This window comes from Dipodomys merriami, unplaced genomic scaffold, assembly GCF_024711535.1.
Source record: "Dipodomys merriami isolate MVZ:Mamm:240054 unplaced genomic scaffold, mDipMer1.0.p SCAF_8, whole genome shotgun sequence".
In the NCBI taxonomy this organism is placed as follows: domain Eukaryota; kingdom Metazoa; phylum Chordata; class Mammalia; order Rodentia; family Heteromyidae; genus Dipodomys; species Dipodomys merriami.
The window spans coordinates 17,353,145-17,380,493 of record NW_027206401.1 but is presented as its reverse complement, the minus strand read 5'-3'; positions in this window follow the sequence as shown (position 1 = coordinate 17,380,493).

Genomic DNA, 27,349 nt, shown 5'->3' with positions numbered 1-27,349 from the left:
CTATATACTGGCTCTTCACTGACTCACCCTGGGAAAGTTAAAAGAAATTATTTCTATATATGCCAACTCATTTATATTTAATGTTGCACTTAAGGGGCACAATGAAAAATGAAGACTATTAGTAGATTCAATAAAGAGCCAACATGTGAGACATAGAGAGTTTAATGTTATTATTTAATCACAAAACTAAGGTTAAATCTAAGATCTTAAACTCTGTAGATAGTACATATTCACTTCACAATTTTATATCACTTGTGAGTATAAAACTTCCTTTAATTCAAAACTTACAGCTTACAAAGTGTTTCTTGGGGCCTGGTCCCCCTTCGGTTTGTGAATGGTTTGCTTCCAATAATACTGTCTTTTGGTTTCCTTTAATCTTTCTGTAATGTTCACGCATAGCCATCCCTCTAAGAACTCCTTGCCATGGTAAGATTGATTACTTTAGTGAAATCCTTTCCCCAAAAGAAAATTCATGCACTGAAGATAAAGGATTGAGGAAATTTTCACTCTGTTTACAGAAAACAGGTTCTCAGATGGTTAAAATAACAGTGAATCAGTGGCTTGATGAAACAAAAAGGAAAAACTAATCTTGCTGTGACTATCTAGAGAGTTAACTAGGCATTTGAAATAGAAAGATGAAGTCATATCCACTAAAATACTATCTTGAAAACAAAGTAAGCTCTGGCAGGGCTAAGCTGGAAGGTGATAGAACAGAGACAAAGATAGAAAATCTGAGGCTTGACCATATCTTCAATATTTTTAGATAATAGAATAAACATATATTCAGCTTTTCTAAACATATTCTTCAGTGGCTAAAAACATCCAAAACGGTCAATTGTATGTTGTTACTGAGGTATAATTTTCACTTAATAAAAATTTTAGTTTTAATAGAGTATATTTTAAGTTTACAAAAGTGTGACTGCCACTTCATAATAAAAACACCATATAAACTAAGATTTGCTAGTGCCTTTTCCCTGGAAATTATCTCCATTATCAGGAGACACTACAGTTCTGATATGTGTAATTATGGGTTATTTTTGCCTGCTTTTGATTCTTGTATTTAAATAAATATTTTGTGCCTGCATTTTTTTCAATCTGATTTTTTAATCCCTTCAGATTTCTGGAAGCCTTAGTATAAAATGATATTTTATAACAGAAATAATTATTATTTACCAGAGTTTGTCCATCCTCAAGTTGATGGGCATTTGATCTTTATGCTGGCCTATTGTGACTAAGACAGATTCTTAAATATATTTCTTTTTTGATATCTTTGTTTATATCTGCATATGATTTTTGTTTTTTTAATTAAATGGGTATTTATGGAATTGCTAATCATATTGTAAGTATATATTTAGCTTTCTTTACTAAAAGGCTTTCAAAGAATTTTAGCGTAGTTTATAATATATATATATATATATATATATGTATATAAATTGCCTTATATCCTTCCTAACAAACTGTGCATATCATGAGCATTTTCCTGATAACTTTTCTTTTTCATGGATGTGGGGCCTTGCGCTCTGTCTCTAAGCTCTTTTGCTCAAGGCTAGAACTCTACCACTTTGAGCCACAGCTCCACTTCAGTTTTGGGGTGGTTAATTGAAGATAAGAGTTTCCTAGGAACTTTCCTGCCCAGGATGGATGTCAGCTCCTGAGTAACTAGGATTACAGGCATGAGCCACCAGTGCCCAGCTCCTGATAACCTTTTCATGACTTTTTTCACCTTTTGAAGCATTTCACGTTAATTATGCTGTAATAAGAAAAGTTAATATATCTATTTACAGAATTCCAGTTGAAGCCTTTTATCCTTTGCTAATAATATACTTTGATTCACAGAGGTTTTAGTTTTATACACCTCTGGAATTTTCTTTCTTTTTTTTGGAATTTTCTTTCATCCGTAATGTTTTATTTATATTAAATATTAAAACCATGTCTAATCCAAGTTATTATAAATATTTGTGTGTAAGTTTCCTCTGAATATGTGTCTGTGTCCTTTGTGGCATCCAGGATTTCATTTTTCTTTGTACATTATGTGCAACAGGATTTGAGGTTCATTGTCTCTTCATACAGATGCATATGCTATCCCAATGCACTTGCTCAAAATAAAAAGCATGCTAACTCTGCCTTTAACTTTCCAAAAAGCCTCTCTTCAAATACCTATTCATGTAAGTTTTTCCAAAACCAGTTTTTCCAACTGATTTTAATTCTTTAATTCATTCATTAATCTTTGCTCCAATACTATCATTTTTGTTCACTATATTGTAAAATACTGTAAAAAATATTGTAAGACATATTTTTAGAAACATATATATGTATATATTTGTTGTTATTGTAATGGTGGCGTACAGAGGGATTAAAGTTAGTTAGATCAAATAATAAGTACTTTTCACTTTGCACAGTGTCACCTACTTCCTTTACTCTTTCCAAGTTTTTTTCTTCCCATCCACACCCATTTTATAATTCACTTTTAATGTAACATCTAGTGACTATCATGGCTACATTTGTTTGATATTTGTCCCACTCATCTCTTACCCTCTCCAAAACAGATAAATTTGCAAACAAAAAAGGTACAGAAGACATAAACAGCAACAAAGGGAAAATAAACTTTTTTTTCCATTTCTTGGATTTAAAGAGAAACTACTCAGACATAAGAATGACCAACAGACATATGAAGAAATGTTCAACAACACCTCTGGCCATAAAAGAAATTCATCAAAACAACATTGATTTGCATTTCACTTCATCCCTGTTAGAATGGCCATCATCAAAATAACTAATTACAGATGCTCTAGGGAATATGGCCTAAAAGGAAAACTATCACCCTATTGGTGGGAATGGGAACCTGTTCAAGCACTCTAGAAATCAGTATGGAGGTTCCTCAAAAAGCTAAACATAGAATTACCCTATGACCCAGAAATCCCACTCATGGGCTTTTGTTCAAATGATCACAAACAAGGTTATACTAAAGCTACCAGCACAACCATGTAGACTGCAGCATTGTTTACCATAGCTAAGATATGGAATCAACCCAGATGCCTCTCAGTGGATGAATGGATCAAGAATATGTGATATGTTGGAAGTGGTGCTGTAGCTCAAGTGGGATAGTGCTCACCTTGAGCTGAAGAGCTGAAAGACAGCGCCCAGGCCCAGAGTTCAAGCCCCATGACCAAAAAAAAAAAAAAAGACTATGTGATATGTATACACAATGGAATTCTATGACTCCATCAGAAAGAATGATATTATACCATTTGTAAGGAAGTGGAAAGATGAGAAAAATTATATTAAGCAAGGTAAGTCAGACTCAAAGAACCATAGGCTGTATGGTTTCCCTCTTTTGTGGTAGCTGGAATGTGCCTATAAATACACTGTATGCTAAAAAAAAAAACACAAAATACACTGGGACATGATAAATTATAAGTACCTTTTAAAAGTCACAGATGTGAAAATGCCATACAGAGTATGTATGATTATGATATTCATTCATATTTTATTTTAGTATAAATGCTTAATTTAAGATTTATAATTTGGAGTTTTATGAGGCAATCTTAATTTCTCCAGAAGACATAATTTTTGAAATAAACTGAAGTCATCTAAATTCATGTTATTTTTATTTCTTAGATGTGTATATGTGTTTCTGTGTGTACACACATATTAGTGTGTGTGTGTGTGTGTGTGTGTGTGTGTGTCTGCAACACATTGTCAAGTGGGTCATTTCAGAACAATATTTTAAAATACATTTTAACTGCCTATCCCTATTTCATTTTTTTTCTTTCAAAAGCAAAGTCCTTCAAAATGTTTTTCACTTTTGGGAAAGTAACTTAGCTTCCACAAGAATAATAAAATAGACAGTAGATCAAGATACCCTACGGTGAAATACCATGGCAACAGATACTTTGGCAGAATCTTTCTGACCTTGGGCAAATCTTCCCAAGTCTGTCAAATTTAGTATCTCCAAATTGCTATCAGAAATATTAACATTGCAGCAGGAGCAATATTTCATTCTGTATATTTAGCTAAGATATATACTAGCTATTGTAAATTTTAAATAAAGTACTTGCTGAAGGTAATATGTATTTTTATAATTTCACAAAATCACTGTACATTAAACTTATTTAGGTTACATTAATCATTATATTTATTTACAGAAAGAAAGATGAAGGAATTAAAATCTGGGTGGTAATTAACTCTGTGTAGATTTTCAGCTATCAGTAAAAATTGTTCATCTCTATTGGGTCTAACTTGAATATGTATTTTAACTTCTAAACGCTCAGATGCATCTTCTCATAGGTCAGTTTATGTCTCTCTACTCAAAGAAAAACTAAAGGATGGGTGGCCGGGCAGACTGGAAAGATTTGGGTGTCAGCAGTTCGAAGAGTGGAAAGTGGAAGCAAGGAAGATGAAGAAAGGACTATTGAGAGAGATTAGGGAGACATCCCAGGTAGTGGTAGTTTCTCTTGCCAGTAGGAACGATCCTTGAAGTAAATGCTGGCAAATGGCATTTTACTACACTTAACTTCTAAGACTCTTAGTATCTGTGTAAATAAAATTTCAAAGGTTCCAGTCTTGTTCCTGAATCATGGGGTGACTTCAGAAATGGGAGCCATTTGCAGCAGAATAATTAGCCATGAAAAGATGTTGTATAAGCACTATAGAGGTCTCTGTTACATCACTCAGATTCTTCATGAAAGGAAATGACCGATGTCTGTCCTGTCCATGTCACAATTTTTGACATGTCTTTTCATACATAAACCCATGGGAAATATGAGGAGACCCATTTTAACTTGCCGGTGCCACACAGGGATATAAATACTCAGAATACAGAGGTCATTTTTGAAATGGTAATTGCACAATGTCAAGAAGTTTGTATTCTGAAGTCTACTCATATTGCTAAATTATTAGTAGGTAGTTATAACTATTTTATAGCATCTACAATGTGGAGTGTTGTAAATAATGTCAGATGAAGCTTCAGCAGAGAGAAGAGTCTTGAGTGGAGACTAGTAATAAAATAGTAATTATTATGTGGACAAGATACTATTCCAGTAAAATTCAATAAATTGCATTTATTGAATATCTAATTTCTCCCAATGTTAATAATTGTATATGAATGTCAGGGGACTGGAAGATAGGATGAAAAAAAGACAATATTAAGCTTCTATGATTAAGTGAAATACAGTTTTGGTATTGAGATAAAGGCTTTGAATTTCATCTCAATCACACCATTAGGAGAGCTTTATGTCATTGATGTATGAAGAGATTTTATTATTGGTAGTGACTTGATTATCTATTTAACATTCTCCTCCCTTTTCAAGGTATTGTCTGGCATTTAACAAACATACTGCACCTTGACAAAGAATGAAGTCTGTTTAAAGGTTTTTTCTTTTTTTTAATGTTTTTTTATTGTGAAAATACCATATAGAGGGGTTGCAATTACATGAGCAAGGTAATGAGTTCATTTCTTATCAAACATTGCTGCCTCCTCATCAGTGAAGTTAATTTTTATCTTCAGACCTGGGGGCTTGAACTCAGCCTGGACACAATCCCTGAGCTTTTTGCTCAAGGCTAGCACTCCACCACATGAGCCACAGCATCATTTTCTGCTTTTTCTGAATAGTTATTGGAGACAAGAGTCTCATGGACTTTCCTGACCAGACTAGCTTTGAACTACAGTCTTCAGATCTCAGCCTCTTGAGTCACTAGGATTATAGGAATGAACCTCCTAAAAGTTTTTAAATTGAAAGTTTATGTCATGAAGTTAGAACTCAGTAACTATGAGACAATATTGATCAGATCAGAAGGCAAAAACCTTAATAAATTCCCATCAAATAGACTTATCCATTTTCACTTGTCACTCTTGATCAAGTGAATAGGTGAACAAATTAATTAACTTTCCCTAAATTCTAGACGCATAGTAGTCACTGCAATCTAACAATTTTTAAAGCTGCTGAGAATTCTTTGAGATAGTCCTCTACTCTGAGATTTAGGAATATTTCTTGGTTCTGTTATAAATTTTCTCCACCAGAGGTTATCTAGCTGACTTTTATGAGGTTATAATTTTATTCTCTGGAGGTTTTTTATCATTCTCTGAACATGTATCTACAGTAAACACTAATGATTAAATACTCTTTTGTACACTGAGCTAATTTTTAAACCAGTTTCTAACTATAACAATTAAATCTGTCTGTCAAATCTCCATGCTTCTTTACTTCAGAAGAAACATTTTGCTGACATGACAATTGTCTTAATAATTCATGGAGACTCCCAACCAGTAGATTTCATGGGACCAAAATAAGAAAAGAAAGAAAAAGCCCATAAACTATAATCCTTTCTAAATATAGTTTTCAGAATTACTAATTTCTTGGTCTTCTTGTCCCTGTGTCTAAATGGTCAGTATATGAGATTACCAAATTTTGATGTGAAAGCAAATAAAAGGGGTATTATTCAGATCCATGATTCCAAAGAAAATAATTACTGATACCAGCATAACACAGTTTAACTTTTCACTCTTTGGTCTTACATTAAAGTTGTTTTACCCTAAGGTTTCATGTAACTGTGTGTTTCTCTCTATTGTCTTTATAACCACTAGCAGGTGAAAGGGTCATCCCTCAATTTATCTCTCATTTTAATGCCTTTCATGGAACAGTGATCACCAATAAATCCTTCCTAAGGACATTACTTTCCAATGTTTTCATTTAAGAGTTCAAGTTTATTGCAAAAATGAACAGCCTGGGGGCTAGGAAGGTGGCTCAGTGGTAGAGAGTTTGCCTTGCATGCATGAGGCCCTGAGTTCGATTCCTCAGCACCACATAAGCAGAAAGAAAAAAGCCAGAAGTGGCGCTGTGGCTCAAGTGGTAGAGTGCTAACTTTGAGCTGAAGAGCTGAGGGACAATGCCCAGGCCCAGAGTTCAGGCCCCACGACCGGACCCGAAAAAAAAAAAAAAAAAAAACAGAAAAAAAACAAAAAAACCCAACCATGAACAGCCTTCCAAATGATCATAGCCTAGAAGGGGAATCACTGTCTTTTTTTAGACTTTTATATCAGTTGTGTCACAATTCACTACTTGATGAGCCAAGGCCATTGTAGATTTCAGAGTTTGTCTCCACTTTGGGATACAAGTTCTAGATCACATTGGGCAAGGTTATACTTGTAGTAATTGACAGTAAGACATGCTGGCTTCACAAAAATGAAGTTGAATTCTCATTCTTGCTACTTGAATGGATGGATTATGTGCTTATTATGCCTGTTCACTCAACCTTGGTCAATTAAAACAATTTACAAGGTAGTCAAAAGATTAAGGGACTTTTCCTTCCATTAGTTTCCAGAGGGACTCCATGAAAACGAACCCACAACACTTCACAAATTTTAGCCAAAGGAGTTTCACAAGACCATGTTTATTTTAAAAGTGTCAGGGATGTATTATCATATCATGCATAAAAAGGTACACAAAAGGCTTTGTGGGAAGTAGCAGTTCTGGCTAAAGTATTCCTATCTTTTGATATCTTTATGTGGATATTTTCCATTTGTATCTTCTGTGATTGTGGATTTATAACTGGTGAGTTTTCTTTTCATTTTAAAGCAATGCAAAGGCTGGGAAGGTGGCTCAGAGGTAGAGTGTTTGCCTTGCATAAGAGGCCCTGGGTTGGATTCCTCAGCACCACAAAAGCAGAAAAAGATAGAAGTTGTGCTGTGGCTCAAATGGTAGAGCGCTAACCTTGAGCTGTAGAGCTGAGGGACAGCTCCCAGGTCCCAGAGTTCAGGCTTCATGACTGACAAAAAAATAAAATAAAATAAAAAATAAAGCAATACAAATATATTTACTTATGACTATTGAATTTCATCTCCAATGAATTCTGAATATTTTCCAGTCATGAGAGTAATATCTGAATATTTGATAGTAATAAGCTGTGTGTTCTGGAGGTTTTGACAAATGTATGATAACATAGATCCACCACTGCAGTACTTTCCTGGGTAGCTTTTTATTTACAACCGAAAATGGTATTTTGTTTAGAAGTTCTTTAGCCATATTCCATTTAAAGTATTTTTATAGTGATCATGCTTTCCTCCTCACCAATTTTTCAAAGAGCCAATTTTTCAAAGAGCATTTGGTAGAATTCACTGTGTTGTGTATGTGTGTGTGTAACATCTTTAAACTTTCTTTTTTTTGGCGGGGGGGGGGGGGGGGGGGGGGGGTCCGGTCATGAGGCCTGAACTCTGGGCCTGGGCATTGTCGCTCAGCTCTTCAGCTCAAGGCTAGTGCTCTACCACTCGAGCCTCAGGGCCACTTCCGGCTTTCTTTCTTTTTGCTTATGTGGTGCTGAGGAATCAAACCCAGGGCCTCATGCATGCAAGGCAAGCACTCTACCACTGAGCCACCTTCCCAGCCCCCTCTTCAAACTTTCTTTAACCTACATCAATCCCTCTTTCCCCTCCACTCATCCTCTGTTCCTTTTATACACAGTCTCCCTCTGATACAATGTTGTACCAATGCACTATCCCCTACCAAAATTGAAAAATTTTTCTAAGATCTATAAAATGTTGACTACTAGATAATGAGGCAAGATTAATGATGGCTTCTTCCTGTTTAATTTGCCTAGAAATATTACCATTGCCCTTGATTTCTTAAATGCAATTTAGCCTGTGTAACATTAATATAAATTCTACCCAATGTAGCCCCCTGACAGTCACAGTCTTGCATGACATTTAAAAGGAGAGGATATGTGCCTGATGACCTGTCTCTGAGCTCTCATTTCTATTTGGGTTTGATCAATTTATGGATAGTGCCTCTGGCATATGCATCATGTCCTTGTTTAGCAATCTGAGGTCATAAGTGTATAAATTTTATTCTTTCTTGGAGATTCTCAAAATGAGTTACCTTCCCAAACCACCCTTCTGTAAGCCCTTTTGGAGTGTTCCATAATTTATTGTAGTGACATTTTTAAGAATTAAAAAGTAACATAAATTAAACATGAAAATGTAAGATTTAATTCAATTGAATTTGCTAATCGATTATATCTGCATAATGTAACTATTCCTCAAGTAGATACCCAATAATATGGCTTATTTACTGACCTACAGCAGACATTCATCATTTCCTGTTACTAAATAATAAGTAAGATATTTCTAGATTTTAAAATGTCATGGCATTTTTCATAGAAATTTAATTAAATAATATGCTAATGCATCCTTACCTTTAATGAATACTTTCAAAGACAACTAAGACATTTTTGAAGCCATAGATAATACTAAATCTTGTACTTACTAAGCCTTTCCCTGCACAAACATATATATGATAAAGGTTCATCGATAAGTTTGGCAATACTACAATGCCTAATAATAAAATAGAAACACATTAACAATATACTGAGCAAAAATTATGGTGTGTTATTCCTCATTAAATCAAAGACTCTCAGCTTTTTTTTTCTTTTTTCACTTAAGCACTACAAAGCTTCTCTTTGGCCTATCTAACTTGTGCACATTGCAACACTAATATTTGGGAAGATGCTAAGTAAACTAGGATTATTTAAGCATAATTCCTGCTGAATCTTAGTGATACAGTATCTTAGAGTAAGCTAGAATGTGATTAAAGGGAGAAAGGTGCAGAGTGTAGATTCATCATTTGGGTGATACAGAGATAGTGTAAAACTCCCTCATTCCACTCTGAGTGGTACCCAATTTAAAACTTACAAATTGATATTTTTTTCTGAATTTTTCTACTTAATAGTTTCACATTGTAGTTAAGCCTGGGTAGCTGAAACTATAGAAAGAGAAAATTCAAATTAAGTTATCTCTGCTCTATATTTACCTATAGTTTTCACATAACATGACTTATTGACAGTCATTTTTTCTCATTCATTGTGCCATTATAAGTTCTTTACTGATTTTGAAATCTTTATTATTTTTTTGAATAAATTGAAATTTTTATCCATTCTCCACTTGAAGGACAATTGGTATTATATATTCAACTATTATATGCATTGTTTATTTGAACATTTATGTACAAATAATTGGGTATATGTTTCATGTGTCTTGGATAAATGAATAGAATTGATAACACTAAGACCTATGTATATAATCATAGTAGGCCTTAAAGTATAGAGGCAGAGAAGGAATGTATAGCTGAATAAAAGGAACAAGTTCACTAGGAAACAATTTTAAAAAGAACCCCTAAAATAATTCAATGAAAGGCCTTGCAGAATTTTTAATAGGCCCCAAACTTCTCCTTAGAAAGGAGTACTAAAAATTTTTCTTCAGTAGAAATGAATGGTCACAGCATGATATATGCTTACAAGCAAATGGGCTGGTTTTGAACCACAATCCTCAGATCTCATCCTCCTGAGTAGCTAGGATTACAAATGTGAGCCACCGGTGCCCAGCTTTTTCATGTTTTATATTAGCATCTTTTCATTGTACAAAGGTATTCATTTTTACATATCTACACAAATACAATGTAACTTGATCGGATTTACCTACTTTTTCATTTCCCCTCATTAACCTTCCCTCAAAGATTTTTTTCTGTGCCCCAGACAAGAGTCTTCACTTTAGATGAAGACATACTGAATTTGGGTTTTTTGTGTTAATCAGCTTTAATTGTTTCTAGCCTTTACAACTGTCCGAGAATATGTGTGTGTGAGAGTGTGTGTGTGTGTGTGTGTGTGTGTGTGTGTGTGTGTGTGTGTGTGTGTGTGTACTAAGTGATGGTACTCACACATATTTGTAATCATTTTAGTATTATTCATTTATGCATGCCTATTAAGCTAAACATAATTCATTGAAGATTACTGACTAATGCAGCCAGTAATGAAATCAATAATATTGGTCCTTCTAACATTCCTTTCCTGGTTAATTTTAACTGCTTTTTCTGATAGTAAGAAAATTGACAATGCTTGATAAGAAATGTACTCATTACTTTGCCCATGTAATTGTAACCCTCTGTACGGTATTTTCACAATAATAAAAAAAATGTACTCATTACCTCGCTCATGTAACTGTAACCCCTCCTCTGAACAGCATTTTCACAATAAAAAACTTATTTAAAAAAAAGAAATTTGACTCCTTTCTAGGCTAATGATGATACAATACTTGTTCAAGTTCAAAATTGTTACCTCTAATTTCCCACATTTCATACTACTTTTACACATTGTCTCTGTCCAAGACATCTTGTTGCATAAATATTCTTTCAGGGGTGCATGAAATGTGGGAAGAAAATAACCTGAAGGTATAAGGACAAAAAGAAAATTTACCACAGCTTAACCAGTAATTAGTCAACACCTTAATGTATAATCAAGCTCACTCACAATTTTTCATTAATAATCACATAAGCCAAAAATATTTAATGCTTGAATCAAGTCCACAAATTTTGAAGTATATTCTATAAACCTACCATGACAAAATACATTTTCTTTACAAGAAAATATGATCAAAATGTGACCCAATTTGATAAAAATATCAATGACGGTTAAAATTATCATTGCTTGTACATCTGTTTTGTTGATGAGACACTTGTATGGCAACAACTGAAGACATTAACCATTGATATATTATTACTTATACATGTTCCATCAAGTAAATTTTCCCATTGCAACAAAATATTTATTTTTACTGTTGTAATAAATATATTTACACATGATCTGAACATATTAACAAAAATAGTAGAAACAAAATGCATTCATAAATGTGTAAACTATGAACATACATTTAATATGTATCCAGTTGAAAAGTAAGTGGCCAATAGACACATGAAGAAATGGTCAACATCTCTTGCCATAAAAGAAATGTTAATCAAAACAACATTGAGTTGGCGCCAGTAGCTCAGGACTGTAATCCCAGCTACTCAGGAGGCTGAGATCTGAGGATTGTGGTTCAAAGCCATCCTGGGCAGGAATGTCCATGAGACTCTTATCTCCAATTAACCACCAGGAAACCAGAAGTGGTGCCGTGGCTCAAGTGGTACAGTGAGTGCTAGCCTTGAGCTGAACAGCTCAGGGACAGTGCCTAGGCCAAGAGTTCAAGCTCTATGACTGACAAAAAAAAATGAGATTCTCCTTCATCCTTCTTAGAATGGCCATTAACAAGAAATCTAATAATAACAGATGCTACCAGGGATATGACCAAAAGGGAATGCTACTACACTGTTGGTGGGAATGTAAACTTGTTCAACCACTCTAGAAAGCAGCATGAAGATTCCTCAAAAGACTAAACTTAGAGTTCCCCTATTATCCAGCAATCCCATTCCTGAACACTTACCCATATGGGCACAGATAAGGCCATACTAAAGCTACCAGCACAACCATATTCATTGCAGAATTATTGACCATAACTAAGATATGGAACCAACCCAGATGCTCCTCAGTAGATGAATGGATCAAGAAAATGTGGAATTCTATGCTACCATCAGAAAGAATGACATTGCCCCATTCATTAGGAAATAGAAAGACATGGAAGAAATTATATTAAGCCAAGCAAGCTAGCCCAAAGAAATATAGGTCGCATGTTTTCCCCCATTTGTAATAAATAGAATATGTCAATGATATTTTAGCAGAGGATTACAATAACCCAATCACTAGGTGCATATGACCATATATAATGAAGCATAGCGAAATGAATTCCAAGAACTGGAAACAATAGGTTTATGTTATGTACTTTCTGCAGAAATTTTTTTCCTTCCTTCCTTCCTTCCTTCCTTCCTTCCTTCCTTCCTTCCTTCCTTCCTTCCTTCTTTCCTTCCTTTCTTCCTTCCTTTCTTTCTTTTTTTCTTTCTTTCTTTCTTTCATTTTCTGTACCCTTTATCTTGTATATAAATTTATCTAATCTGTGGAAGGGAAAAGGAATCACAGAAACATAAAAACAATGGATGAGCTAACAATGATACTCACTAGACACTATCTTGGAAATGAACTTAACAACTTGGGGAAAAGGGGAGTTGGGAGGGGAAAGCAGAAGAAAATAAGGAAGAGGTAGCAGTGTTCAAAATGAAATGTACTCATTACCTTACTTATGTAACTGAAACACCCTATTCATCACCTTTGCAATAATTTTTTAAATGTTGCTCCTAAATATTCACAATCACTTATTAAAATTGTAAAACCCAATATAAAGAAGCAATACTGTAATTCAAAACCATTAAAAGAATGCAAAATTTGTAATTAAAATTTTAATTCAACTTGGTTGAATAAATTAGTAAAAATAACATATTGAGCAGGCAGTAATCACCTAACTACTGAAAGAAAGAGCAAGAACCATCTACCTACTCTTGAGACCTACTCTTTTTTGTTGTTATTGGTAGTGGTTGTGGGCTTGAACTCTAAGTCTCAGGACTGTCCCTCAGCTCTTCAGCTCAAGGCTATTGCTCTACCACTTGAGCCACAGCACCATTTCTGGTTTTCTGGTGGATTATTAGAGATAAGAGTGTCATGGACTTTCCTGCCCAGGCTGGCTTTGAACCACAACCCTCAGATCTCAGCCTCCTGAGTAGCTGGGTTATAGGCATGAGCCACCAGTGCCCAGCTAAGAACCACTTTTATACATCTCATGCAAAACAAAAGAATGCTAAGTGATTTTTTATGTATGAATAATTTTTAAAAATTTACTATCTTAGAAATGATTATTTGTGATTACCTGTAATCAAAATTGGAACAAAATAAAAAGTAGGAAAATGCATGGTTATCATTACTTTGCAAATAATTGTTCCTTACCAAAAGCATCTTTTATTTTTTTGCTGAGAGAAACCTTGGAAAGCTAATTAAACTCTTTTTCTTACTTAAGCATTTCTTGAAATTCTCTTACGCTTTATGGCCATCCAAAATATCCATTCCCAGAGGAAACATCCTCAAAACTCTATAGTGTTTCAATGACACTGCAAGTTGTATATAAGACAGAGGATGAGAACTGTTAAAAACAAAAACAAAACAACAACAACGAAAACCCTTTCTCTGAGATGGATCCTTGTTACCCAAGAGAATACACTTGAAAGACTCATAACAGAACCTAGCTCTGCATATGGCCATATGGTTCTTAGATATGTTTGCATGGATATGTCTAGGCTTATTAAACTGGCTGATCAAAAGTAGTGCTTCTGATACAAAGGATAATCATGGAAAACTGATTCTAAAATACAGGAACACATTGGAGCTAGTGGACTGTGTAAAATTCAACCAATGTGCTTTGCAGTAATAAGGAATGTCATGTTGGCAAGAAACTTAAGAACTTCAGGTTTACTTCTGTGTTATAGTTAAAGGAAGAACCTGGGCACAAGTAGGAGTCTATAGATATTGTATTCCATCTATTGAAGATGTCAAGATTAGAGAAAAGTATAATTATGCAGGACATTCTAGTTTCCATGAGCATTTTTAAAATTTCCATTACAGTACAGACATTTTATTTTCTCTTTTAGTATTACTAATTATAATAATTTTGCATTTCATATACTGATTTGCATTTTTACAGCAGTATGAAATGTTAGTGTCATTATTATACATTACACTAAAAATGATTATGATATAATGGTCTATACTTGTAGTTAGTTAAATAGTGTGATAATATTTTGTCAATATTAGTTCATTTTCCTTTTTAAAAATATTTTACTTTTTAAAATTTTAATTAATTTACTTTTTTGTTATTATAGAGGTGATGTACAGAGGGAATATAATTACATGAGTCAGGTAATGAACACACTTTCTTCTGTATAGTGTCTCCTGTTCCCTTACTCTCTCCCAGCCCCTCCAACCATGCGTCGTATAGTTCACTTTCTTCAGTGTCCAGTGAGCCTCCACTGCTGTTCTTTTTAACCCTTTCACCTTGAGTCCTATATCTTCCTCTTCACCCTCCTGAATACACCATCCATAAGGTAAAAAAGATAGAATCATCAAAAACTAAAAAGAAAGGGAAAATAAAAAATGAGGCCTCTTGTTTTCATATCTTGGATTTAGTTTCAGTATGTATGTAATTTTATATAAATATGAAGAGACACTTCAGCATTGTGCTTTTGTAGTGCTTTACTAGACTATCCTCTATTAATCTCACTGTATGTGAGTATCTATAATCTTGTGTAATTTGTCATATACCAGTGTATTTAAGTTCTAACTTCCATATATTAAAGAGAACATGCATTTGTTTGTCTCTCTGAGCTTGGCTTACCTAACTTAACATGATTTGTTCTAGTTCTATCCATTTCCCTGTATATGACATTATTTTATTCTTTCTATTGTGTATAGGAACCACATTTTTTAGACCCACTTTTCTGTTGTAGGGTATGCATAAATTGACTATTGGGAATAGTGTTGCAATGAACATAAAAGTGCAGGTATCTTTATCATATCCTGGTTCGTGATTCTCATGGTAGATGCCTAGTTGTGGTATGGCTGGGTTGTATAGAAGGAATATGTTTAGTTTTTGAGGAACCTCCAGAATGTGGTCCAGAGTGGTTGTACAAGTTTACATTCCCACTAAAAGTGCATTAGGGTCCCTTTTCCCCCCACATCCTTTCAAGATTTGTTGTTGTGTGAATGTTGACCAACCTCACAGGGTTGAGATGGAATCTCAGAGTTATTTTGATTTGCATTCCTTATGACCAAGAATGATGAGAATTTCTTCATGGATTTCTTTGCCATTATTATCTCTTCTTCTGAGAGGTCTATCCTTAGTCCTCTAGCCCATTTAGTGATTGGTTTATTAGGTTTGGGAAGGGTTTGTTTATGGAACTTGTTGTATATATTGGATATAAGACCTTTGTCTGATTCATTACTTGTAAGGATCTTTTCCTTGTTGGTTGGCTATTTTTCTAGATTAGTAACTATGTCCTTAGCTGTGAAGAAACTTTTTATTTGAATATTGTCCCACTTATCATGTCTCTCTCCTCTCTGTTGTACCCCTGAGACTGTATTAAAGAAGGGTTTTTTGCCTGTATCTTTAAGTTTTAATGTTTCTCTTACTCGCTTTTTCATTAGTTTCAAAGTTTTTGGTCTGACATTGAGGTCTTTGATCCACTTTGAATTGATTTTAGTAAATTTTGACCAACAGGGAACTATTTTTAGTTTTCTGCATATAGCTGCCCAGTTTTCCCAACACCAATTGTGGAAGAGGCTATTTTTTTTCACTGTATGTCTTTGGTTCCCTCATCTTATATCAGATCGCTGTAAGTATATGCTTTTATGTTGAGGCTTTATAAGTTATTCCATTGATCTTTGCATCTACTTATTGTCCCAATACAAAGCTAATTGTGTTATGGTTCTATTGTAGAGTTTGAGGTCTGGCATTGTGATACTACCTGCATTGCTTTTCTTGCCATAAATTACTTTGGCTAGACTAGGTCTTTTTGTTGTTTCATATGAATTTTTTGTTTTCTCTATCTCAATAAAGAAGGTCATTGGGATTTTGATGGGGATTGCATTAAATTTGTGCATCATTTTTGGCCATATGGAAATTTTCACAATATTGATTCTACCTATTCATGAACATGGAAGATCTTTTCATTTCCTGGTGTCCTCTTTGGTTTCTTTCTTCAGATTTTTTATAGTTTTCAAAATAAATATCTTTCATGTCTTCAGTTAGATTAATTCCAAAGGGTTTTGTTTGTTTGTTTGCTTGCTTGCTTGCTTGAGGCTATTGTAAATGAGGTTGATCAGCACTAAGAGCAGAGGAATAGTTTTTTTTTTTTTTTAGATATAAGATCATGTCATGCGCAAATAGGGATAGTTCAATTTTTTTCTTTCCCTATGTGAATCCCTTTTATTTCCTTTTCTTGCCTTATTGCTCTGGCTAGGAATTTCAGAAATGCATTGAAGAGGAGTGCATCTTGATAAAAAGGGAACAATTTTTAGTTTTCTGCATATTGCTGCCCAGGTTTCCCAACACTTTGTTCCTGATTGAACAGAAAATGGTTGTAGTTTTTCCCTATTCAGTATGATGTTGGCTGCTCATATATTATATACAGCCTTTATTGTTTTAAGGAATGTTTCTTTTATTACTAGCTTCTCCAAAGCTTTCTATTTAGATTATAATGTGGTTCTTGTCTGGCTCTGTTGACCTGCTGAACAACATTTATTGTTTTACGTATGTTAAACCAGCCTCACATCTGTGAGATGAGGCCTGCTTGGTCATAATGTATGATTGTTTTTTGTTTGTTTCTGGATTCTGTTGGCTAGTATTTTATTGAAGAGCTTTGCATCTGTTCTTCTGAGACATTGGTCTGTAGTTCTCTTTTATTGTTGGATCCTTACCTGGTCTGGGGATGAGTGTGATATTGGATTCATAGAATGAATTTGGAATTTTTCCCTCTGTTTTTATTTCATGGAAAATCTCAAGGAGTGTTGATGTTAGTTCATCTTTGCATGTCTAATAGAATTCAACAGTGAATCCATCCAGGCGTGACCTTTTCTTTGTTGGAAGACTTCTCACTTCCTCAATCTCATTGTGTGCTCTTGGACTATTTAACTGGCTTATATCTTCTCTGTTCAGATTATTAGGCCATTTGTATGTATAGAAATGCATCTTTTCTTTCTTTTCTGACTATAGAGTTTGAACATAGCCATTTATGATCATTTTTTATGTTTATTGTAATGTTTCTGGTGACATTTCTGATTTTATTGATTTAAATCTTGTCTCTTCAGTTCTTCAACAATTTCACTAGTGACCTGTCAGTTTTATTAATGCTTTCAAGAAAACACAGCTTTTTGTTTCATTGATTTTTATGTATAGCTGCTTTTTAGTCTGTATTTTGTTGACTTCTGCCCTAATCGTTGCTACCTCTCTCTCTCTCTAGTAGTTTGCATTGGTTTGTTCTTGGTTTTGTTGTTGCTGTTATTAACAGTTGTAGTTGCATCATGAAATTATTTACTTTGAGCTGTGTCTGTTTTCCTCAGGTATGTGCTTAGAACTATAAACTTTCCTCACAGCATTATTTTTGCTATATCCCAGACGTTCCCTTGTGATGTGTTTTCATTTTCATTGAATTGTAAGAATTTTCTAATTGCTTTCTTAATTTCTTCTGTGACACAGGTGTTATTCAGTAGTGTGTTATTCAGTCCCCATGAGTTTGAGTTTTTTGGTTTTGTTTTTCTGTAATGTGTTTTGATGTTGAGAACTAGTTTGATTCCACTGTGGTCAGATAAGCTGCAAGGAATTATCTCAATCCTTTTGTATTTGCTTAGGTTCTTTGTGTGTCCTATGGTAGGATCAATTTTGGAGAACATGGGCTGCTGAGAAGAATGTGAATTGGGTTGTTATTGGGCTGAATACTGTGTAGAAAGTACGTTTGGGTTATGGTGTCATTTAATTCAGAGGTTTCTTTGCTTATCTTGTTTGCTTGACCTGTCCTTCAGTAAAAGCAAGGACTTAAAATCTTCCGTTATTATTGCATTTGTGTTGGGGTATATCATATTCTTTATTTACAAAAGTGTTTGTTTAATGTGTTTAGGTGTCCATGGTTTGGTGCATAAATATTGACCACTATGATTTCCTCTTCATGGACCATTACATTTTATTAATATGTAATGACCTTCCTTGTCTCTTTATATTTTAATGAGATGTCTATTTTATCAGATTATCAATATGGCTACTTTTTCATGGCAGTGATTTTTCCATTCCTTCACTTAAAATTTGTTTTTAGCTTAGACTAGGAGATGGGTCTCTTGGAAATAACAAGTGGATGGATCTTTTTTGTTGTTGTTGTTGCTCCAATCTGCTGCTCTACTTCTTTGTTTGGGGAATTGAGTCCATCAGTGTTTAAGGTTATTATGGAGAGATGTGTCATGTTTCCTGTCATTTTCTTGATTTCCTGTATTTTGCTTCTTCCCTCTTTCTATGCTTACTAAATGAGTCTTCTGGTGTTTTTAGTTTAATGTGTTTCCTGTGCATGTTAGGACCATAAATCTCTGTATGATTAGAGATAGCTAGGGTGATTCCCTGTTGCTTAATCATCATCTTGACTAAACTGTCAATGTCATTTTCATGGCTGTGTCTGCTATTGCTTTTAAGGACTACGTGGGATCCTTCTTTAAATTCCTCATATAGACAACTTTTTAAGAGAATCACATCAATTCTAATATTTAGTCTTTTTTTAATGATGTGAATTAGTATAAGCAGTCTAAGGGAAAGAAGGAAAGAACAAATAATAGGAAAAAAGTGTCTACAAAGTTTAATATTTTCTGTAAATAAATATCAAATTACAACTTTTTGGAATATTAGATAAGCATTCCCAAGGAATTAAATCATTAATTGCTAATTTTATTTTTGTGTTCATTTTTTGTAAAAAAATTCTTCTAGTTCTGAGCATGAATTGTGTTTTGTAATTCTTTCAACAGCTATATGAGCTCTATTACTTTCATTACTCTCATGTGAGCTGAGAAGCAATGAGACTTAAAGAGATTAAATAACTTTCTAAAAGACACAGAATTCATGTAGTAAAACTAGGACTTGGATACCTACATCAGGTTCAAGAGCCTGGAGTAGTCAACTTTATACTCCAATGCTCCCAGTGAGGCCCTAACTATAATGTCAAAAGGAGCAGTTTATTAGACAAGCCACATCATGTTGGTTAAGCAATAGTCATCAGGGGGAAAATTAAAGATAGTTCAGTCAAGAAAACTAATTATAATAATTATAATTCAAATATGTAGTGACCTCATGAAGTCAGAATGGCAGACTATAAAGGAAAACAATTATAACTAGCAGCAAATGAAATAGGTGAAAACAATATATACTTTATCAAATAGTTGGCATAGAGATACACATCATTTAATTCATAGAATACCTATAAATCATGCATTAGAAATAATCCTTGTTTAATGACAGAATACTTGTTCTTCCCTTCCAGATATACTACATAAGTTAAAAGGCCTTAAATAATCCTAAGATTTTCGTTTCTAAACTATTTAGTGTTAATTGAAATAACTTGCTGAAGGTCAAAGGGCACAATCTTTGTTCCCTCCCCACAATTCTGAAACTGAATTTGCTTGAAGTAAACATGCACTGGTATCTATTTATTGTAGAAATCTATTGCTAATCCAATGCCAAATTTTCCTTCATTAATTTAATGAATATTTATAAAATGCTATTATTAAATCAATATAAATTCATTATTGAAGAATTCCACAATTGGAAAAAGAAAATTAAAATTTAAGCTAATATATGAATACATAATACTTAGTAATTTGATAGGAAATATACAGAAATTATTCATAGATTACCCTAACAGAGATGGAAATCAACAGTTCTTTCTATGGTATATCAGTAGAAATATGCTTTAATACAAGGATACATAAATATAACACAAATCACAGAATAGTTGCTCCTTCCCTAAATGTTTTGTATTCAAATCCAAAACACTAAAGAACAATAAAAATGTCTTAATTTTGATGTTTTACATTACTCTTTGCTGAGTATTTAAGGCAGTTATAATACTAGAAATATCTAATTAGCTATTTTATTTATTTTTAATTTTATTTAATTTTAAAGATGCTGCACAGAGGGGTTACAGTTACATGAGTAAGATAATGAGTACATATCTTGCCAAACATTGTTACCCTCTCTTTTGTTTTGTTCCTACTATCCCTTCTGCTCCCACCTCCCTCACTCCCCCCCCCCCCAATGTGGTGCATTTCTACAGTGAGAAAATTGAGACTGACAATTCTATTATGAAGTTTTCTTTATGCCTTAAGCAAAGTATCTGGAATTTCTGTTAAGAAATTTTTCTACAATTAAATGACTCTGAGATGCAGCTATACGTCTAAGATTTGCTAGTTTATCATCTCATTCAATTGCATATATTAAAAACTACCAAACACCCACTGTTTGATTATTGACATACAGTAGGTCATCAGTACTATCTAACACATTCAGACTCACCATTCAGCAGCAGTCACACAGATTCCTAGTATCTGTTCCTTATTTTATTTTTTTAAATTTATTTTTCTCCCTGGGTTGGCTTCAAACTAGGTCTCAGATGTTCAAAACTCAGCTCTCAGCCTCCTGTGTAGCTAGGATTACAGGCATCAGCCCTTGATCCCTGGCTTAAAGTCTATATTAAAGATATCTATATTGAAGGAATACTTTTCATCAATTTGTGGACAATTCTAGGAAAATTTTGAATGGGCTCTGGCTTTTTAAAAATCAAAGCTCTGAAATTAATTTTGGTGGTGAAATTTGGCTACAAAAGTAGTTTCCTGGGCTGAGAATGTGGCTTAATGGTAGAGTGCTTGCCTAGAATGAATCAAGCCCTGGGTTGCATTCCCCAGTACCACATAAACAGAAAAAGCCAGAAAATGACACTGTGGCTCAAGTGATAGAGTGCTATCCTTGAGCAAAAGAAGCTCAGAGACAGTGCCCAGGCCCTAAGTTCAAGCCCCAGGACTGGCAAATAAAAAAAGGGCGGGGAAGAAGCACCTTATAATTAGCTTTTAAAAAAGGTTTCCTTATAACTAGCTTTAAAAAAGTTTCCTCTTTAAGTCATTTAATTAATCTGTTTTAAGCCATTTGTTAGCCGGGCTAGCTACTAAGAAGACTGAGATCTTGAGAATCACGATTCAAAGCCAGCTCCTCTGTTCTTTATTAAAATGTACAGCATCTTCCTGCTGATTCTCAAATTTCCCTAAATAATTTTTCAGAATTTCTTTTTTTTTCATATACCAACTTAAATCATTACTTTAGAGTGTGGCTTTTTCTGAATAATTTATCTATAACACCAGTCAGATTGTTCTGTTACATGGTAATGTAATTCCTCTGCTCATTAGTACTGATGCTCTCCAATCATTTGGAAGCTAGCTTTCAGTGACATCATTTTGTTTCATATATTATTCTTTGCCCAGTGTGTTCTACAGTGCCTTCTACAATGTGTGAAAGGTGTTTTCTATAAATCAATGTGCATTTGGTATTATACTCTATGATAGTAGGTAAAAATCAACCCTTGTTCACTACTTTCTCTTGCATAAATACTTTATAATTGTCATTATGAATAGTAATTATCCATTTTTACCTATTTCTAATATGTACCTTCTATAATATGAGTAAGCAATACAAATGCAAATGATAAGGTTGCCTGTGCTTAACAGAATATTTTGGCATGATTCTGAATCTTCAAGCAGTACAAAGCTTCGCTAAATATGCCTGCTAAATTTTGTTTTCCTTTTATCTTATCTACTTTTATAGATAAGAAATACTTCATAAGCTCAGTTCATTTCAGTGTTCAAGTCTGCAATATTTTATCTGTTCCTATGTAGGTCCTTAGGGGATTAAATTTATAATGCATTGTATTTTTTTTTGCTTTGTTATTTCATCCTAGTTCTACAAGTAAACGTTAACACTAAATCATTTAATTAATATGATCACTAGCCCGGGGTTTTACTCATAATGTTTCGTAAGTCATTCATTATAAAAATGATTTTATTATGCTGAGTGACAAAGATCTATACCAAGGAAACTAGAGATTGGAGAGTGAAGCATAGAAGGAAGAGAAGTCATCCAAGAACATATTTTGGAACTTGTTATTACAGCCACTGAAGCTTGGTTTCTCAAGTGAAAGCATGAGAATATACTCAGAATTAGATTATGACAGAATGAGATGGAATCGGATAGAGAATAAAAAAGTGAATTAGTGTTTTTGCATAAAACATGGAGTGTGCAAAGTTGATGTTCCTGAGTTCTTGCCCATTGCTTGTAAGGATAGGTGAGGGTATAAAAATATATGAGCAAGCTTAGTGGGCTTCCAATTAAAAGAAGGCTTAGGAAAGAAAATGAAAAATAGCCAAATTCTGAGAGCCTGTCCAGGTATGTAACCAGATACCATATGAATAGCTAGATTACACTGTGCATTAGGAAGCTATGATATATGATGCCTAGTCCACATTATGATGGGAAAAAAATATGCACTGATTATTGCTTATTTTCAGATTCAAGAAATAAAATAAGAAAGGACAAAACAGAAAGGCACTGATTCTAGCATCCATCAGATTAAAAAAATGTCCATAGCTAGGAAATTTTACAGAATACCTTGCCAGTGCCCCTCAAAACTTCAGTGTTACAAAAAGAAATAAGAAATAGTCAAGAAACTGCCAGAAGATTCTAAGGGCCAGAGAAAAGATATTAGTTGGAAAATTGATGAAATTTGAATAAAGCTGTTTACTTAACAGCAATCCATCAATATTGCCTTCTTTAATTAAGTACATCACTGATATTTAAAGTATTAATTTTAGAGTCACTAAATAAAGGTCTTAAGGAAATTATCTTTGCAAGTTTTTTCTCATCTAAAATCATTACAAGTACAATTTATTGAAGAGTTCGATATAAACATGTTTTTTTCTTTGTAACCTAAAATGTACAAATACATCTGTGCATTTACCAACTGCTCTGATGTCACAACCATAATCAATATACATTCTTACACTGACACAATTGGATATGATGCATGTTTTTTCTTGTTGACATGGATTAAGAAACAGTTTACCTGTAAAAGTCAGAAATAAATATAAATTGATGTTCAGGCAAACAAAAATGTTAATTTGAGTAAAGTCAAATTAAAATTTTTGAAATAATTATAACCTATTCATAGATTTTAGTTTACATTAGCCTTTTTTTCAATGAAGTGAGTATTTAGAGTTTGAAATGAAGAGCAGATCTGATTTCATTCCATTAGGTCTCGTGGGTTTAGACTCACACTTCAAATGCTTCTGAAATGTGTACATGTAACCTGAGCAAGACCCAGTAGTATAGAGTCCACAAGGACCATCTTCGCTCCTATGTGAGATTATGAGAGACACTCTCTTCACTGAGGTTCACTTGTATTGACTCCTTAACTCGTATGCATTCTATGAAGTAGTACTGCAATTATCATTTCTGGAACAGATGAGGAAATTGCCAAACATGAATTCTTCAATCAGTTATTTACCAATTCTTCCCACTAAGAAAGTAGACCTAGCAACAAAATTACTATCAATAAAAAAAGCCATGTCTTTCTGAATAACAACTAAAATTATTACTAGAATTTTTTTCAATTTTTGACCTAAATATAATTAGAGAATCTGTTAGACCCTAACAAAAAGTTCACCTTGGCTAGCTGAACAATTAGAGAAGCCACGGATAGTTTGTAAATATGCCATGATATTGAAAGACAAGACTACTGGCTTTCACCCTTATTTGAAGGTTATTTTTCTTTATATATCTCAGTGTTATTGATGTATCAATATATATATTTCTTACAATTTACATATTGAAATATGGTCCTATGGAGATTACTATTTTAGAAGAGAAAGGCATTTAGCTTGAATGAAATCATTAGTTCAACAAGAGAAGCCCATTTATGTCTTGGACAATGAATCATAGATCCATGGAGAGTTAATCAGGAAGGGCTTGAGTATGATGTCCTCAGATGTCTTGAGTGATAAAGTTTGATGATATAAGCACTGCAGAAACAGCAATGGCCAATGCCCTTGAAAATCACCCACACACAAACAAGATTACTACATTCAAAACTAATAACAGAAAGCAATTATTTCTTTAGAAGCACCTGCATCATCCGAACAGGATAATGTCCAAACATTTTCCAAGACAACTTAAACGAGATGCATTACTGTTTTTGTGGTCACTTGTTTATTATTTTAAATCATGTGAAGTTTAAAACTGGTCCTAAGAAAAAAATTACTGAAAAACATTTCATCATAATATTAAAGAAATAAGCATCCGTAAAACAGAAAGCTCTATCAGCCTTGACAAATCATGTTTTCTTCTTAATTAGTTTATCTCCCTTGACAGTATCAATTGACAATTTTTAAAAACCAATTATGGATTAAGTGGACATTTTTAAATTTTCATTAATTTAAAAGATGTACCCAAACAAATATCTTTCATCTAACAGTGCACTTTCATGATAAAAGGGCCAGATGGAGATTCTCTCAGATCTTTGTAATTCCATTGCCAATTATCTTGGCCCTTAATGAACACTTGCTCTTTTTATTTAATGTTTTACTGTGAAGGTAATGTACAAAGGGGTTACAGTTACATAAGTCAGGTAAAAAGCACATTTCTTTTTGGACAATATTACCACTTCCATTGCTCTCTCTGTTTTCCCTCACATGCTCACCCACAAGTTGTATAGTTCATCTTCAGTGTAGTTTCTGGTGAGCATCAACACTACATTTGTTCATCCTTTGTCCCTCCATGTGTGTGCCTTTCCTTCACTTACAAAAGGCATATTAACAAATTAACAAGTCAGAAATAAAAGAAAACTAAAACAGCAACAAAGATAAAAACCTCTTGTTTCCAATTCCTGGAGTTCGTTTTGATAAATACCATTTCATCTGATCAGATATACAAAGGCATTAGGTCTTTGTGTTCCTCTTTTAAGAATACCCTCCCTTGGTGTCACTGCGTGTGAATGCCTAGGGTGATCATTTATTCTTGTGTATGATTTAGTCATTTCAGCTTCTCAACTGTCATGAAAACAGTACTACTGAGGTGCTAGCCGGAATGCTTCTCAACTTATAGCCTTGTATAAAGCTGAGCCTTTTTTATATAAAAATTACACCGTATACTTATTTAGTGATGACTTGTTTAATGGTCTTCAATAACATTCAAATGCTTTCCCAGTTTCTGTACTTCTTGTGTGTTGTGTTAAAAAGTATGATTCTTCATAAATTGTGTTGAATGGATACTATATAATTTAAGAAATTACTATTTCATCTACAACATGGCTTAACTCATTTCTGTTAGTGTTTTTTTTTTAATTAGATGACTGTGTTGGTAATGTAGGTCACAGTCACAGGGAGTGATTTTCTATTCTTGTGGGTAGAGCCCCACCCCCAACATGTGCTTTGATTCCAAACCCTGAACCTGCAGGCAAACGCCTTCTAGTATAGAAAAAAAATATTTACATACAGCTGCTCACAGAATCCAGACTTCTAATCGGATCCGCCCGCTTCCAAGCTCACAGTTCCATAACAAAATGTCCAACATCTCTTGCTACTAGTTTTTCTTAAATTTAGTGCCAATAGATTATTTTCTGGGTGAAAAATATAATTCTTCTAGTATTTGTAATTTGTACATTTTGTATTTGTTTTCATAAGCTCAGTGAAGAGAAAGACTTAATGCATGAGTTTATCGAATTAAAATCAGTAGTAACTCTTAGGAAAGTTTTTAGGCCTGAAATAATATTCAATAATAATATCTTTTCAAAGTTTTAAAATCTTTGGAAAATATATTAAGAATATATTAAGTGAAGCTTCCTAAGTTAGTGGAAAGAGCAAAACAACACTTCAAACCCAACTTTATCACTAACACATGAGATTTCTTATAATGTGTCTCTGCCATTAATTGGGTTTTAAAATCTTATGTATGAAAGACATAAATTAATCTTTTAGACCTTTCCAATTTTTGTACTTTATTTTAATACTTTGTCAAAAATAAGCTTTTTAAAACTGATGTTTTACTTGAATGTCTAGACAACAAAATAACTTGAAAGGCAGAAAAGTTTAATTTACATGAGATATTGCTGAAAAAGTATTCCTTCTACTACAACCATGAAATGTAAAATATCCTTGTTGTTTATCAAATGTGAGTATCTTAAAAAATATTAGAGTGGAAGAACTGAATAATTTTCTGTTTTTCTTTTTATAAATATTTGAGACAGTTTGTGAAAAAAAATTGATAGGAATGTATTTTATATTATTATTTAAAACAGTTGTAAGTCAAACCAAAGAAACCCTTCAAAGATAATTTCCATTAATACAGAGGTGACTAAATTTTACTTTAATATAAAATAAGCAAGTCTAAAATTAATGTTAATAAATGAAAAACCTGGAAAGATACATGTATAACATTTTTATTGATCTATAACATTTAATATTAATTCCTATTAAGTGGATATATGGAACCATAATGCCATAAAATGCTAGTATACATAAATTCAACAAAAAAAACTATTTTTGAATTTAGAAATCAAAATTTAATATCAGGTATTCCATGAAAATCATCCACGGTAAAATACAACATGCTTGGAAATTCACAAGAAAAAAATCACTCAGAAGAAGAAATGCCTTATGCCATAAGCAAAGATTAAGACAATCAAAGCCCCAGTGATTGCATTATTTTGTCTTTTTGTAATTTGCACCTCTGACATGAGACTACAGAGCAGCATGGCAGACACCTGCCTCAATAGAGCCATTGTTTCCATGGCTCCACTTTCCATCACCTATTTTTAATAGTTTACACAACAAGATCAAGGGTGTCCCAGCTGTTACTGCCACTGTTGCTAAGCAACCTTTAAATCAGAGTTCAAGAAGACAAAGAATCAGACTTGAAAATTTTCTCAAGTGTCTGTTTTATGCACCCTGCCCCTGCTTTCTTCATCCTACACCATTTTACAGTGTTTAC